We start from the raw sequence: 16,540 nt of genomic DNA, 5'->3' as shown, positions 1-16,540 counted from the left end.
CACGGCAACACCTGCATCCAATGCTTTTCTGACCTGATCATAAAAGGCAATCAGGTTGGTCTGACATGACCTGCCCCTAATGAAACCATGCTGGTTGCCCTTGAACATCATCCCTGAAGCCAGCCCATCACAGATGTGCTCCTTGAGGATCTTCTCAAAGAGTTTCCCTAAGATTGAGGTAAGACTGACGGGTCTATAGTTGCCTGGGTCTTCCCTCCTCCCTTTTTTAAAGATGGGGACCATGTTGGCTATCTTCCAATCATCTGGCACCTGGCCCGAGCACCACGAGCTCTCATAAAGCCGTGCCAAGGGCCCTGCAATAACCTTTACTAGCTCCCTCAACACCTTGGGGTGGAGAGCATCTGGACCCACTGATTTGAACATGTCCAGCCCCACCAGAAGCTCTCTAACCTGGTCCTTCCCAACCTGAGGTCTGGAGGCTTTCCCCTCGAGTCCGTCTTGCATCATGGTGGAGAAGTCCTGGTCCCTGCACAAGAAAACGGAGGCGAATAATTGGTTAAAGAGGTCTGCTTTCTCCTCTGGTACAACCACCAGGTTGCCCAAAGAATCTTGCAGGGGTCCCACATTTCCTGGTGCTTTCTTCATCCTCCCTATATATTTGAAAAAGGACTTTTTATTATCTTTGATTTTGGACACTAGTCCTAGCTCTATGTCCACCTTAGCTTTCCTGACAACCCCCCTACAGGCCCGAGCAGAGGAAGTATACTCCTCTTTGGAGATAGCACCCCCCTTCCACCAGTTGTACATGGCCTTTTTGGCAATCAGGCATTTCTGTACACCCTTGGTTAGCCAGGGGGACTTTCAGGCACTCTTTCCCCCCTTGCTTCTTGTTGGGCTGGTCACCCCTTGGGCCCTGAATATCGTTTCCTTAAGGAATGGCCACTCACCTTGGGCACTGAGTTCCCCTGCTCTTGAGAACTCCAGTGCCTCTCCCATTAAGCTCAACTCATTGAATTTGGCCCTCCTGAAGTCTAGGGCTACCGTCTTGCTGCAGGCCCTTGACATCCTGCACTGGATGGTGAATTCCAGCAAGCGAGGATCACTATCACCCAGGTGGTCAAGAACCTGGAGACCCCTTACCAGGTCATTGCCTGTGGCCAGGACCAGGTCCAATAGGGCATTTCCTCTGGTGGGACTGTGCACTTCCTGAATTTAAGTGGAGGTCCTGTATCTCAGCCAGGAACCTTCTGGAGTGGTCCGAACTGGCTGACTGTTCCTCCCAGCAGATGTCTGGGTAATTTAAATCACCCATGACAACTACATCCCTTGCCTTAAGTGCCTTTGCAAGCTGGCCTGAAAATTCACGGTCCAGCTCCTCCCCTTGGTTGGGGGGTTTGTAGTAGACCCCCAACGTTAGATCCCTCTCCCCATGGCCCCCTTGTATCTTGACCCAGAGCACGTCAGCTTGCCCCTGCTCTGGCCCCATTCTGCTGGCAGAGGATGTGTATTGCTCCTTGACATAAAGCGCTATACCCCCACCTTTCCTTCCTTCTCTATACTGCCTATTAAGCCTATAGCCCCTAATGATAACTGCCCAGTCATGGGATGAATCCCACCATGTTTCTGTAAGCCCTATTATGTCTGGCTCTGAACTGGCTATTCTGAAGGTGAGTTCCTCCTGTTTATTCCCCATACTACAAGTGTTGGTATATAGGCATTTAAGGCCTTGCCTAACTGCATGTGCCACCCCCCCTCAATTTGGGAGACTGTCTAGACCCCTGTTTCTTACCTGGACACTCCTTGCATTTATCACCTGTCTTGCTCAGGTGGTGTCTCCTCATCTTCCTGCGGCCCCTCCCCCAGTGAGGCTAGTTTAAACATGATTGGAAACTCCCATGAAAACATTCAAACTGAAATGGTTAGCATGAGACCATACCCTTACTATGCTATGAGTAATTTCTGAATTAATTGGAATTACAAAATTATGTCACAAGGCAAACGAAGCCCCTTCTCTCTTTTTTTTAATAGCTATTTCATCCTCAAATGTTTTTCTAAGGACCACCCCCTCTGTGTTGTGTTCCCCAATTATAAAGATCTTTATGAATTAATTGAATGGTCTCAAGAAACTACAAGTGACATAGAAAATTCTATGAAATACATTGGATAATAAAGGAAATACATTTGAAAACATTTTAAATAAATGTGATAAAAGAAGGTGAACATACAGTACAAATAAAAAATATATGAACAAGAACAACATGCCTTTATTATTTAGGTGCAGGACTAGCAGAGATTTTAGGGTGCTTTCAGTGGGGAAGAGTGGGAGCATGCAAGTGAGATTTAACTGCCAAAATCTTTATGGAAGTAACCAAAATCTTCCCTCAGTTGTAATGTAATCTTGAAACTCTCTATTTTCCTTGCCTTCTTACATTAACATACAAAAATTACACCTAGACAAGTTTAAGTGAACATAGATTGATCTAAATCCATAACCATACAGAAATTTGTTGCATATAGACTGATCTAAGAGTGGTGCAAGAAACCTAAGATGGACCTTGCATGAGCTACACTCAACTGAGATGAATTTAGGTTCAGATGTATCAAACTTGTGTACTGTTCCCCTATTGATTCAAGTTAGATCACTTTCCTCTGGCATCCCATACTTTTTTGTTGTCCCTCCTACCCATCTTTCATATGGAGGCATACTAGTACTCATCCCGTATTTGGATTCTCCAGCCAAGCACTGAGCAAGCACAACCCCTCTCCCCAGCCCCACCTCCAGTCTCCTGTCAGCCACATCCAGTCTCCTGTTAGCCACAGGCAAGGGCAGGAGGAAAGTATCTGCAGCCTCCTACACAAGCCTTGGGGCCTTGGCACCCAAGTGCCTAGATTTTACCCCTGCACCCTGTTCTGAAGCACCCCACAATATGCATACAGCCCAGGAGAATCTCAACACTCAGACATGGCCCCTCAGACTCTGACCCTAGTATCTACACACTCAGCTAGGGAACACCATGGCACCATTTGAACATAGCTCCACAGACCCAAACACTGGCACCCACACACCACATTTCAGAAGCCATAGCCAGGCACCCTCTGACCATGTAACCAGCATAGGCACCCCCTATTCTGAGCAGGAGCCAGAGTGGGCAGCTGGCCATGGTGGTAGGGGGAAGAACATCAGAACTGGGCCAACATGGAGGCAACCCTATGACCTCCATGGCTCAGCCACTGTTGGCAAGTACCCAGGCCATGTACATGTGGGGTTCTGCAAGTATTTTTTGGCCCACAAATACAGGTCTCAGAGTACTAAGGCTGGGGGTGGGGGAGGTGGCACTAAGCATCCAAGCTAGAGTAAGCAGGCAGATGCTCCTGGAAACTTCAGGAGCAGATTGGACATGGCCAGCTGTCTTGGTGTTGCAGGTAGAGGTCACTGGAAGTTTCTAGGCAGGGGCATGGGGTGCTTCCAGCATTACAGATACATCTGCTGGAAGCCCCTGTGAAGCTTAAGGATCATGAGGGTGGCCTGGCCATTGGAGCCCTGGTCATTCTGGAACTAGGGGATACACCTGGTGGAAGCTGAACCTATGCACACCCACCATTCCATCAACCCATGCACCCACAGATTATGAGACCCCCATGGGCACCATCACAGACCATGGAAGACCCTATCCTGTCCTCTTGTGGTAATCAACCCCAGTAACTCAAATGGACCCACAGAGAGATAAGAGAGCTTGTCACCAACTGAGGCAAGCAGGAGGACCAGGACTAGCTCTGCAAGGGGAAATGCAACAGGAATACATTCAAGAGCATTTCCTAACAGATGTAATAGCAAAGCCACAACAGGGACTGGGTACAGTACCAAGTCAAGACTAAATGAATGAAGATCCAGTACAAATGCATGCATTAGGCCAATAAAATATGGATGCAAATAAAAAAGCAGAGAGCAGAAGGCATAGCAAAGCCCTTCTATGAGAAGATGTCACACTTCCTCACCAAGGACAGGGACATCACATCACTACACCAGGGGACAGAAGAAGTTGCTGTCAGGAACCCTCTGCAGGAGGATGTGCAGGAAGGTCCCAGGATGGGACAACTTAGTGCCCAAGAACAGGCCCCCAAGGACAATAGGGCACAAGATCTGCTGTTGGCAGTGGTCCTTGAAGATTCCAGCTCATTGGTGCTGGTACCTAGAACATTGCAGGATCCAGGTATGGAGGTGCACAAGGAAGGAGCTAAGCTTCTTTGACATCTTCCCAGGCATAATCTAGTGCATAGACCGTGGGAAGTTCATTTGGGATGCCAAAGCCTCCATTCTATGTTCATCTGCTTTCTCATTGTGTTATTCAGTTGCAGAATACTGTGCCCCTGTATGGGCTTGTTCAACATGCAGCAAACTGGTGGCTGCCCAACTGCTTGCTACAATGCATTTTGTGTCAGTCACATTGTGCCTCATTCTACTCCCATGGTTACTAGTTCTCAGTAACATTGCTCCCCCTCATCTCTGCTGCACAAATGCTGAAACAAATTTACTAGCCAGACTCCATGAGAATCCTATACTGCCAGTGCGCTGGGACATATTACACCCACCAATCACCTGGCTCCCCTGAAGATGCCCAATATAGTCCACCCTTTCAAAATTCTTTGACTTTTCCTTACTTACTCAATGGCATGAAGAATGTTCGGCACAAGCACCAATCAATGACCGCTTCATCTCTGACCCTACAGTCAGTCAACCAGGATTTAACTGGTCATGCTGCTATTGGACACTTCTCATCTGTTTTTGAATTGGATGGCCATTGTGCCTCAAACTTGTGCCAATGGGGCCTTCACAATGACAACAAATGCCCTTGTGGACAAGTTCAAACATTGTCTCATATTGTTGACTCATGTCCTCACAAAAATTATCTGAGTGTCAGTTTATTACAGCAGAGCCACAAGTAGCATGTGAACCAGACTTGCATTGAATGGCATCCTGGCCATCCCCTAAATGCCTGTCTAACACTTCCCTGTGGACCATGTCCTGCAGCAGGAGCAGGGAGTATTGGCTGATGTTCCATTGGGTAAATCACCAGACCTAGGGAAATGTCAGGAGCAAAGTACCATTACTGTTCAGACACAGTGCTGACGCATCTCTTCTGTAAGGGAAGGACAGTGGAGGCGGGCAAGAGGGTGGAAGGGGGTGCTCCATCAGCATTTCCCAGAGTAGTCAGTCACTGTCTGCTCCAGGGATAGTTCAAGTTCCAGTGGGCTCCCAGGTCTCTAGACATTTGAGGGAGTTGAACAAGTGCACACTGCAATTCATGGAGAACCCAGCCCCTCCCTCTCTGTAAACCCATTGCAGTACTGCTCCAGGACTTTCCTCATGCCCTACTCCCCCTGCATTCTAGTATGTTCCCCTTGGAGGAGTGGGGGCAGGAATGGTGCCCAGGAAGCCAGGGCTATGGCTGGTGCCATCTGTGATGCAGGGCCACAGGAGCCTGGATGATGAGATCCATTGCCTAGTGGCAGGGCACAGACACTTGAGGAATTGAACCCCTCCAGCCCTACTCATCTGGGGAGTGTTCTTCATTGTCATGGGTCAGAAGATAACTGGCCAGGGCTTCCCAGACCCAGATCCCCTGCTTGTATGCAGGGCCAATGCCCCCAACATCAGTGCCCCCAACATCTCCAGCCTCCCTGAACTGTGCATTCTCAGCCAGCACACCATGCCTAGTCTGTACACTATGCCTCCTCTGCCCACGCTTTGTGGAAGATTTCCCACTTGGTCTTACAGATGTTGTGGAGGACACATGCAGTGATGATAAGGCATGGCAGGTTCTCTTCCTCCACTTGGAGGCAAATGCTGAGAGCCCACCAGTACACCTTGAGCATCCAAAGGTACCCTCCAAAATCTTGAAGAACCTACTCAGGCAGTCCTTTTTTCAGTCCAGGTTCCCCCCCATAGGGGGCCCATAATGAGCCAGGACAGGAGGGGGCAAGGCATGTCCTTGTTGTTAAGGGGAGGGATGAGGATGCTGCTAATGATGACACTGGGGACTCCTGGAATGTAGCACCCTATCTCCACTATCTGTGGAGGAAGGAGTGGAGGAAGATGAAGGCATCATGGATGCTGCTTACTGAGCTGTGAAGAAATAGGTGAAGAACCCCTAGTAGTTGATGATTCCCAGCAGGACAACAGAAGTATACCTTGCGGTTGATGAATGCCATAACCCCCATGCAGTTGGGGAAGCCCATGTGTGGAAGCCAGTGACCAGCATCTGTGGGTTAACAAGGTGGATCAAGCAGTTTGCCAGGAAGCTCTAGATGACCAGATATGCCTCCTAGATAGTTTCTCCAGCTGTGGACTTGCCTATGCTGAATTGGTTGGCAATGTAGTGGAGACTGCAGTGAGGTGGGAGGTAGCATTAAGTAAGTCCATGGAGGGGGAGGGGGACAGGGAATGGGTGGGGTAGGGAATATTGAGAACCCCACAATGAAGGAGCAAGTGGGGCAGAGGCATGTGCAGAGCTGAAGTGAATGGGGCCCTGGAGCTGGGGTGAGTTGTGGAACGGAGCTGTGGGAAACTCATCCACGGCTGCAGGGGATGCAGTTCCCCACCACTGCATGCACCCCCAGGACAAGCATGAGGGGCACATGCCTCACAATTTGTGCATGGGGCAGAGGCAGACTGCCCACTTTGGGCTGGGGCTATGTGCCCTGCTGACTTTGCCCTGGGAAAAGTGTACTGGCCATGCAATGTGTCACTTCCTCGCCTGGCCACAGGAGCTACAACATGGCATACCACTTCTCCTGGAGCAAAGGCAACAGGGCACAGAGCCCAAGCCCACAGCGGGCAGCCTGCCTCTGTCCTGTGCAAAAATCAGGGGGCATGTGCCCCTCATGCCTCCCCTGAAGGTGCATGAAACAGCAGGGAGCTGTGCCCCTCCCCACCTGCACCCCTGGATGAGCCTCCTGCAGCTCCATCCCATGACCTGCCCCAGTGCCGCGGCCACATTCACCTCAGCCCTGCCCTTGCATTTGCCCCACTCCCTCCCTCCCTCCCTCACTGTGGGGGCTTTTATCTGTCCCCCCAAACCTCTTCCTTCTCCTCCTACCTTTCCCCTTCCACAGACTTACCTTCTGGCTGCTGTCTGGGAGGTGCTGTCTGTGTCTGTCTGTGTGTCTGTGACTTCCCCTTACTCCCAAGCCACAGCCTCCCCAGTCCTTCTGCTGCCACTCCCTCCTGACCCACAGTACCCTGCATCCTGCAAGGGTACCCCCCTGCCAGGAACCCCCCTTCCTCGGGCTCCAATTCCCCCACATACACCCACAGCCCCCCACACCTTCACAAATTCCGCTCCACACAAATACCCTATACCCACCCCACAACATTTTGCATAATTTTGAGTTTTTAGCTGTACAATTAAAATCATGATTAATTGCTATTAATTTTCTTAATCGTGCAACTAATTGTACTCAATTTTTAAAAATCATTTGACAGCGCTAATGTATACTGTTCATTCCTGAACTAAACTGTATAACTTACACTGATTCCTCCTCCAGTTTTTTAACTCCTGTATGTGGCCTAAAGGTCCCCAGGCATATAGTGTTCTGTATCTATGTATTAGGGCTGTGCAAGGCTTCAGACCGTGCTTCAGATCCAGGGACACTTTGGATCCTGAAGCAGCATGCCTGGAGCGAAGCACTGGCTTATTCAGGCTTTCCCAAGTGTTCTGGAGCTTCCAAAGCAGTTGAGGAAAGCTTCAGATGCTTTGGAGGTCTCAAAGTGAAATTTAGAAGAGGGAGAGGGAGAGGGAGCAGGTGTGGAAGGGAGGGGGAGGAGGGGAAAACTGACATGTGTAGGTCACCAGTGAGAAGGATTTCTCTCTGGCTGCCTTTCCAATGACAGTGTCTGGGGGGAGGGACCTAGAAACAGCATAAAAGCCTCTGTTTGCAGGTGTGCTGTGCCTTTTGTAAGCTTGTTCTCTCTCAGGACCTGTGTGAGAGAGTTACCCTAGCAGACAGGCAGCTTGGCCTCGCTTGCTTTACTCAGTAGTTGTTCTTGTCTGCTCCTTTTTGTTGTTAGAAAGGATTGGGCAGGATTTAGCTTAGCTTAGCTTAGCTTATCTTAGCATCTCTTAGTAGTATTCAATTAATTTCTTTCAATTTATATCCCCCCCTTTTTTTTTTGCAAACTTTGAAAAAAGTAAGCTGTTTTCCCTGCCAGTGTGATCCATCACTGTGCAGAGAGGCATATGGATTGCATGCACACACACACTCGCAATATAGAAGAAAAATAAGATATTCATAGGAAAAGAAGACAGTATAATTTTTACATAACTCTTAACAGTGAAGCAAAAAATCAAAGAAGAGGCCAGTGCACACATGCAACAGAGGGTATAAAACACACCATTCAAAAGGATTGACACACACACAGAGACCTTTTGCAGCACAGGAAAAATCAATATTAAGCATGCTGGAAAGGCAGGTGCCAGGTCTTCTGGTGAGGGAGGGAGAGAGGGTAGGGGGAGAGCTACAGCTGCAAGTCCCCCATCCTCCCCAAACATAGGTGCATTCTCTTCCCAAGTAGACATGACATCAGTGCTGCCAGTAGAAGCCAGGAGGTTGGAGCAGTGTCTGCACGTGACGTCCCTGCATCTGCAGCACTTCTGTTCAGTCCAGAAGTGGGCACCAGCAGTGGAATCACTGTCTCCTCCACCCCAATGTCATCTCTCAGTGTGAGCCTCCCATTGGCAGAGGAAGAGCTGGAGCTGGAACCAGGGGTGCTGTGTGCCCTGGTTCAAACAATTTTGGGAACCTAGGGGGAATCAGAGTTTGTGCTCCACACCCCTCAAGTTTCCCCTAGACCCAGGTCTCCTCTGGAAAGTAGCAACTTGGAGGAGGCTGAGGTTGTGGAGGCAAGTGGCTCAGCTGAGGCAGCTCCTCCTGCTGTTCAGCCTCAGCCTGCTGAGAAGGAGGAAAAGGCAGGATCCTTGCCCTCAACCCAGAAGCGGGGGAGTAGTGTAGTGTGGGATCATTTTGAGGTGGCAGATGATCCCAGGTTTGCCATTTGCCAGCACTGCTGAAGGCACATGAGCCATGGCAAGGATGTGAGACAATTTTCCACCATGGCAATGCTGATGCATCTGAGGAAGCAGCACCCCCTTGCCCTTTTTCCTGCTCAGCCTGGCACCAGTGCAAGCATGCCAAAAGGGAATTCCCCACTCACTCCAAAGCCTCCTTCCCCCCAAAGCAGAGTCAGGCCACCCTGGATCAGTGGGGGGAAATGTGGACAGAAAAGGAGGTGTGTTCCCAAGGCAAGCAAGATCATCCAGAGCACTGGGGAGATGCTTGTTCTGGATAACCAGCCCTTCTCCCTAGTTGAGCAGCCAGGGTTCAGGCAGTTCATGGCACTTCTGGCCCCATCTTACAAAGTGCCTGCACACACCATCTTTAGCAGGGTGGTGGTGCCCTCCCTGTATGAGGCATGCAGGGAGTACTTGAGGAAAGAGCTGCACAAGGCAGGGCCACGGGTAGCCTTGCACTTGACATCTAGAGCAGCCAGGGTGACAATCATGCCTACCTCTTCCTCACAAGGCACTGGTGTGATCAGTCAGGCTGTCAGTGGGCTCTACTGCAAGTTGAGGTGCTGGATGAGTCCCACACAGCAAGGGAGATCATGGGGGCCATGAACCGCATGGTGCAGGCATGGCTAATTGGGCAGACTGAGCTCACTTGCAGGTTCATGGTCACTGACAATAGGGCCAATATGGTGAAAGCGGTCCGTGATGCCAACAAAGTCGTGTGGTATGCAAGCTGCAACTCCTAGTGAAGGATGCCTTGGAGGGGGATAGGACTGCCAGTGGTGGCACTGCCACCACTACTGCTACAAGCCTGCTGATTTTGAAATGCAGGAAGGTGGCATTCCCCCACTGCAGCATCAAGGGGGAAAGATACTGCAGGAGAAACAGGCAGAGCTGAGCATCCCACAGCACAAAACCATGCAGGATGTGAAGACTTGGTGGAACTCCACATACCTGATGCTTAAAAGGATAGTGGAGCAATAGAAAGCCATCCATGAGTTGACCTTGCTGGGGGAGATTAGGATCAGCGGCTCCCTGAACAGAGCTGAGTGGGGTACCATCTCCCAGATCTTGGTGGTCCTCCAGCCCTTCCTCGAGGCCACCGAGACCCTTAGTGCCGGTGATGTCCTCCTCAGCCAGGTGATCCCCCTAGTGAGGGAACTGGAGAACTAAATTGGAGAAGTTCCAGAGGATCAATGTTCCTGGCTGGGGCAAGCCACTGTCACCAGACAAGCAGTCAATGGTGAGGTGACTGAAGGAGGGCATCAGGAAATGGCTGGATCTCTTGTGGTCCAGTACAGTCCACATAATGGTGGACATGTGCAGCCTGAGGGTGAGGAAGATCATGTGCACTGGCAGCACCAAAACCCTTGATCAGTGGACTCAGCTGCCTGTCAACAAAGTTAGGGAGGCCGAAATGCAGAGGTGAGGGGATGCGGAAGAGCGGGATCCACTTTCCCATGCCAGCACTCCCTGCAATGGTGCCAGCACAGCACCAGCACCAGACAGTCTCCTCCACACTAGCCACTGTCAATATGGGCCGTGGGCATGGCTTCAATGCTGGTGTCCAAATGCACCAGACCCCTTGGCCTACTGGGCAAACTGCAGCCAGATGTGGCAGGATCTGAGCACAGTTGCCCGGCAACACCTGTCTTGTCCACCAACCAGTGTTCCAAGCAAGAGGGTGTTCAGCATTGTTAGGGATGCAAGCACATACCCTCATCACCAAAACTGAAGCCAACTTCCTACAGCTTAAAACACAAACCCTGCCAACTATCTCCAGTACCTCCACAGACTGCACACCAGATTCTATCAAAGACAACATACCCAACTACCTGTGGGGGCACTTTCCTTACCAAAAAAGCACTCTGCCTCCAGTATCACAGGCCTGATCCTGAGAGGGAACAAATTACAATGCAAACCACTTTTCACAGCTGGGCCTATGAACTGCGCTTCATCAGTCTCCTAGGTAGTGGGTACAGAAACTCATGGACTCAATATAGACACTGACAGTGGAATTCTGTCACACTGCAACCAGCTGGACATCTGACACCTCAGGTACCTCTGCACTCTTACTTGTGCTGCTACATCCCCCTATCCTGCCTACCCCCCACCCCAGCCTGTCTCTGGCTTCTTTACTATTCCTTCCATCCAGGACCAACTGCAGGTACTTCCTCAGCCTGACAAAGGGGTTTTCAACCCTAAAGCTTCCTAAGATGTTTTTTAAGTACTCCTTGTTTTTCATAATAAACATATAGACATAAAAACACAAGATAAGCCATCACACACCATGAGTAACATCGTATGTCCAACACAAAACAACATCTTTACATCTTGCTGTCACTTCCTTTATAAAAAGAAAGGCTCTGTGACAGTTCTGTTTGGGTACCGCTGATGCTTCTGGTGTTAAGCCAGCTAAGTTATTTTACCGGTTGCCATGTAAAGTGGTGGACCAGGCATGAGGCTGTAGGGAGGAGGAGGCCTCACTGGGGTATACTGCCGTGTTGTGCAGAGGCCCCGGTGCCAGAAAGGGTGCACCTTAACATGCACACAGTGTCACCCACCCACATCACAAGTTTTGCTTGTTAGCACCCAGAGGTGCAGGACCCCAGAAGCCAGACACACACAGCTGACCTTGCAGGGCCCAGCACCCAGGCCTGCAGTAGATTTCACCCCCCCTGTGCCCCAAGACAGATGCAGTTGCACAAGTTTTGCCTGTTAGCAGCCAGAGGTACAAGGCCCCAGAAGCCAGATTCTCCCTGAACTTATCTTCTTGACAGCTGGAAGGCTTCATGGCCTCCCCAGGGGCTACCACCCCTGCAGTTTTCAGCCTGCTGCACCTTAACACTCACTGGGTCATCTATGTCACGAGTTTTGCCTGTCAGCAGCTTGAGGTGCAGTTCCCCCCAAACCCCTGACAAGGCTCTGGTTTTCAGTGGCATGCTACCTCCCCATGTGTTGTCCTGCTTTTTTTTTTTTTTGTGCCATTGTTTTTTTTACTTCTGGATTGTCAGGGGTCAAAAAACAAACTAAACAAAAACCTGTGCTGCAAGATAGCAGCATGGGAGACACCAGAATGTGCGGTGTGGTGCTGCAGGTGGGTCTGCAGTGCCACATTCTGCACAGCTGTGCTTGTCTGGATGTGGCCTTTATAGCTCTACTTTAATACACTCACTAGTTGCAGCTGCTGCAAACCTGGCAACCTGCAGCTGTGTCTCGGGCTGAGCACCTCCTGATAGGAATGTTATGCGCCCCCCTACCCCCTGACCATGATCAATAGTTCAGCTAATATATCTTATGGAAATTTAAATTCCTACTGAACTCAGCATAGATTATAGGAAGAGGCAGCAGATACTGTTACATTTCTACCTATAGCAAGTTCCTTTTTTTTTCTTTTTTGTTAGTGGAAAAATAACCCCAAACAGAGTCTGCTTTCTGTGCACATTAGCACACTCTGAGACTTTGTGTACATAATTGGTTGAATAGGGACCTCCAGTATTATTCTAAATGTCACAGGCCTTATAATCTGAATTAAGTACCTTAAGGCTGAATTGTTCATCACTGCAGCTCAAAACAAGCCCTTGGGAATTTGGGCATATGATTCCACAGCTAAAAATGTAAAACAGAAGGCATATTAGAAAGGCTCATATATAATAATGCGTAAAGGACAACATAGTCATTTTAAACTGAATTTCTGCGTTAAACAGCTGATTGCAATAAAATTATTCATATTATGATAAAAATGATTGCATATAAATAATGCTATATGTTCAACATTTATTATGGATGTTTGACATATGCACATTGAAAGACTAATTGCACATTTTACTCCCCTGTGGCAACATCTGAAAGTGTTATAAATTAATAACTCACAAATTGTCGTACAAATTAAAAGCAATCATACACATTAGTCTCTTGACTTATAGCTGGACTTTGCAGGCTCTAGTCATTGTCAGTTATGATAATCCTCAGTAAGTCTTCCTGTTTAATTACTAACCCTCTTGTATGCATATGATTTAATAATTCATGCAAACTACCATGCTGTTTGTTGTGATAAAATTTTTATCTGTGCACCCTGGGAACAGATGAGAAGTAGTATTCGTGCTCAGTTTATTCTTCCCCAATAGTTCATGACATTTACATCGGTCCCTTGTGATCATTAATATGCCAATCCAACAGTTATTTTCAACCATGCTTTTAGATGATTGGCACGCTGTCTATAAAAATCCTTTTTAATAAATAGAATCCAACAATGTCCCAGTTCATCACAAATTCAATACCATCCAAGAAAAAAGTCCAATTTATTGGTCAGCTGCTTGCAAAATATTCTTTGTTCATTCCTTATTAAATGACAGTCTTAGAATCCAGCATCAAAACTGGTATAATTTGGGTACTGATGCTAAATAAGCTGTCTTTATCATAAAAGTACAGGAGGAATATATTAAATGCTAAGTGAAAAACATGAAGACCATTTCATTCATTCAACTCTGGCTTCTATTTGTTTATGGAAAGGTTGCTTTTTTAAAAGAAAAAACAACCCTTCAAACAGAGCTCAGACTGTTTAACTGGAAAAAAAAAAAGCCAGTTTCCACTTGTTTATAGAAGGATTAGATTTAGGTATTAGATTTATATATGATAAAACTCTCCTGCTTATTCCTTTAATGCCCCTGTTCTAAACACATTCTTAACTTTAACATGACTAGTCCAAATAAGGTTAGTGTTAGTAGGACTCATCACATACATAAACATGTTTATAGAATAGGCATTTGTGTGAAGGATATCACAAAGTAAGCTTCATGGAAATACATTAATATGCACCATACCTATTTACTTACTAGCATTATGAAAGAAGCAATACATTAAATAGTAGCCTTTCATCTAGAGAGGGAGAAAAAGGAGAAACTACTGAAACAACCTTCAATAACTTAGTGAAGTGTAAGATTTTTTTTCTGCATCCATCTAGTCATTTTTTACCTTGCGAATTTTGTGACTTACCAAAGGATAGAGAAAAAATTCAGATGAACTTGTGAAAAAATTATAGCTTAATATGATACACCTCACATCCTTTGTCATATTACTGAAGCTTGCTTATATTTGTCATATTAGCTTGTTTATAGACCAAAAATACATAATACTGTGGAAATTACAAAAACCTATGTTATGGTCTGTTGGTCCCATGCAGATGTCATCCAAAAAACACCCCAAGGGTATTATCATAGTTTATTTCAAAAATAGAATAGCCTTATTATGCTTAAAGGAAAATGCTTATGACTGCACTGTTTTTGCTATATGCAGTGAGTAGGGCAGTGTTATGGTCTCATAGTAATGGCACCAGAATAAGCTGGTGTATGCTGACCTAAATTGCAGATATTTAGATGCCTTTCATGCTATCCTGAGATCTGCAAATGGACTAGTAAAAGAGGTTGTTTGTGCAAAGCTAAAACATGTTAGGGAAATCTGTCTTGTACTTCTGTAAGTGTCCTGTGACTTGAGTGCAGACATATATTGCACATCTCAGTGCTTCCTCCAGACTGTCCCTCATCATGTACAAAGAGCTCCATGTCAAGATGACAGGCAGAAAAAGATTGTCATTCACTTTCCTTGGGAAACTCAGGTTTGTTGCCTATAGTAAGTTACTCTCAGACAAACAAGTCAAATGATGGGTTTTTAAGGATTCTGGTAAGAGAGAATTAAGGATTGTTTTCTACCTATCTGCAACACACACCACACCCACACCCACCCACCCACACACCCATAGAGATTTGGTCCACAGAATTAGAACCAATTTTTTTGTTTGCGATTGCCTGGGGATAAAGGATTAGGTCAGAGAAAGACAGACACTAGTTATATCAGAAAGGAGGGCTCTCAGGGTGGAAGAAAGGAGCTAATGAGGTGAGGAAATGTCATTCAAATCTTATGGCAATTGATTTGATTGAAAGGAATGCTAATTTTCATCATCCGACTTTACTTCTTCTGATAATACACCAGGATTAAACATGAAATAATCAAAACTAAAACAGAACAGGTTAAATGCAAATAATAAAATAAGTGTTTAAAATGGAACCTGACAAAGCTACATATTAATATCAATAAGATGCATGGACATTCCAAAGTATGCTTAACTCATGCATCTTGTTACTGACAAACCTTTAAAAATGGAAAGGACTGTGCTTGAGTTTATAAATGTGCAAAAATTGGAATACACATACACATATACATATAATGTATATATACATACATATACTAGATATAGACGATATATATATACATATATATACACACACACACATCATTCATAGCAAAATTAAAACAAACAAGCAAAAAATCCAGCTCCATTCTACAATCATTGTACAGATATTCAACTTAGAATAAAAGGAAACCCAATGGGTAAACTGATAGTTCAGTCAGGCGAAATGAAAGGGATGCAGCTCAAGAAAGAAAAAATATTGCCCACTTGTTAGAATGAGACTCTTGACATAGATTCATCAGGTGAAGATCTCTCTGTAGTAAGCATAGAGAAGAGGGTATTATAAGTGAAGCAGGGAGAGAGAGAGAAAATCCCCTCTGCTTTGAAGAAGAAAATGGAGAACATTTTTTTTTTGGCTTCCTCTTTTTAGTCCATTATTTTTAAACCCTGGTATTGAGCAACATCAAGGATGAACATGTTGCAGCCATGGAGAGCTTTAGAATACTTTAATGGGTTAAACAGTTAAATGGTTTTCAGACTATAAAATATTTTAATATTATGTCCAGAAAATATCATAGATACAAAAAATGTGTACTAGTATTATTGGCAAATTTGTAGTAAGCTTTTTCTCTAGTCAAATAAGCATTTATGTATTTTTATCTATCACAAAGCAAAATGATGGAGTAGGAAATGGAAGTATGTTGGGGGCAGTTATGTTGTGGGGTGTTTAGATGGGTTACACAGTGGTCTCAAATCACATATTCTAGTACTGTGTTGGATGAAAAACTCATTTAAAAAATATCCCTAAGAATAGGCTAGAACACAGATCAATTAATCGTCTTTCAAGAGATTTAATGACCTGATTACTTATGCATGGTGTAGAGATCTACAGTGTTGTGCTGAGTATCCTTGAATCTTAACTCTAAAGGTGATTCAAAGGTGATAAAGATAACTGTCATATCACAGAGCCATAAGGATGGGCAATCTGAGAAATAGAATTACCTTATGCTTTAAGGCACTGAAATAATTCAGTTTTTGTCTTTGACAAATATTTCTTGGGCAATTGTTTAGCCACTATGTGCTGTAGTTCTATGGCCAGACACCATTACTTGGTTGAACATTTTTTTGGCAAAAATACAGATTGAGCAACGCCAATATATTTTATGAATTTGTATCCATTTTATTGAAATAATTTATTCAAACTGAAACATTTTCCATTCTTGTCTCAGAACATTTTTAGAAGTCTCTGATTTTATTTTTAAATTTTAAAAATTGCTATATCTAAATAAAATGCGTACTTCGGATTGAAAGAAACATAATGATATTT

The sequence above is a fragment of the Crocodylus porosus genome, unplaced genomic scaffold (assembly GCF_001723895.1).
Source record: "Crocodylus porosus isolate Cpor-Errol unplaced genomic scaffold, CroPor_comp1, whole genome shotgun sequence".
In the NCBI taxonomy this organism is placed as follows: domain Eukaryota; kingdom Metazoa; phylum Chordata; order Crocodylia; family Crocodylidae; genus Crocodylus; species Crocodylus porosus.
The sequence above is the reverse complement of the archived record's forward strand: the minus strand, read 5'-3'. Positions refer to the sequence as shown.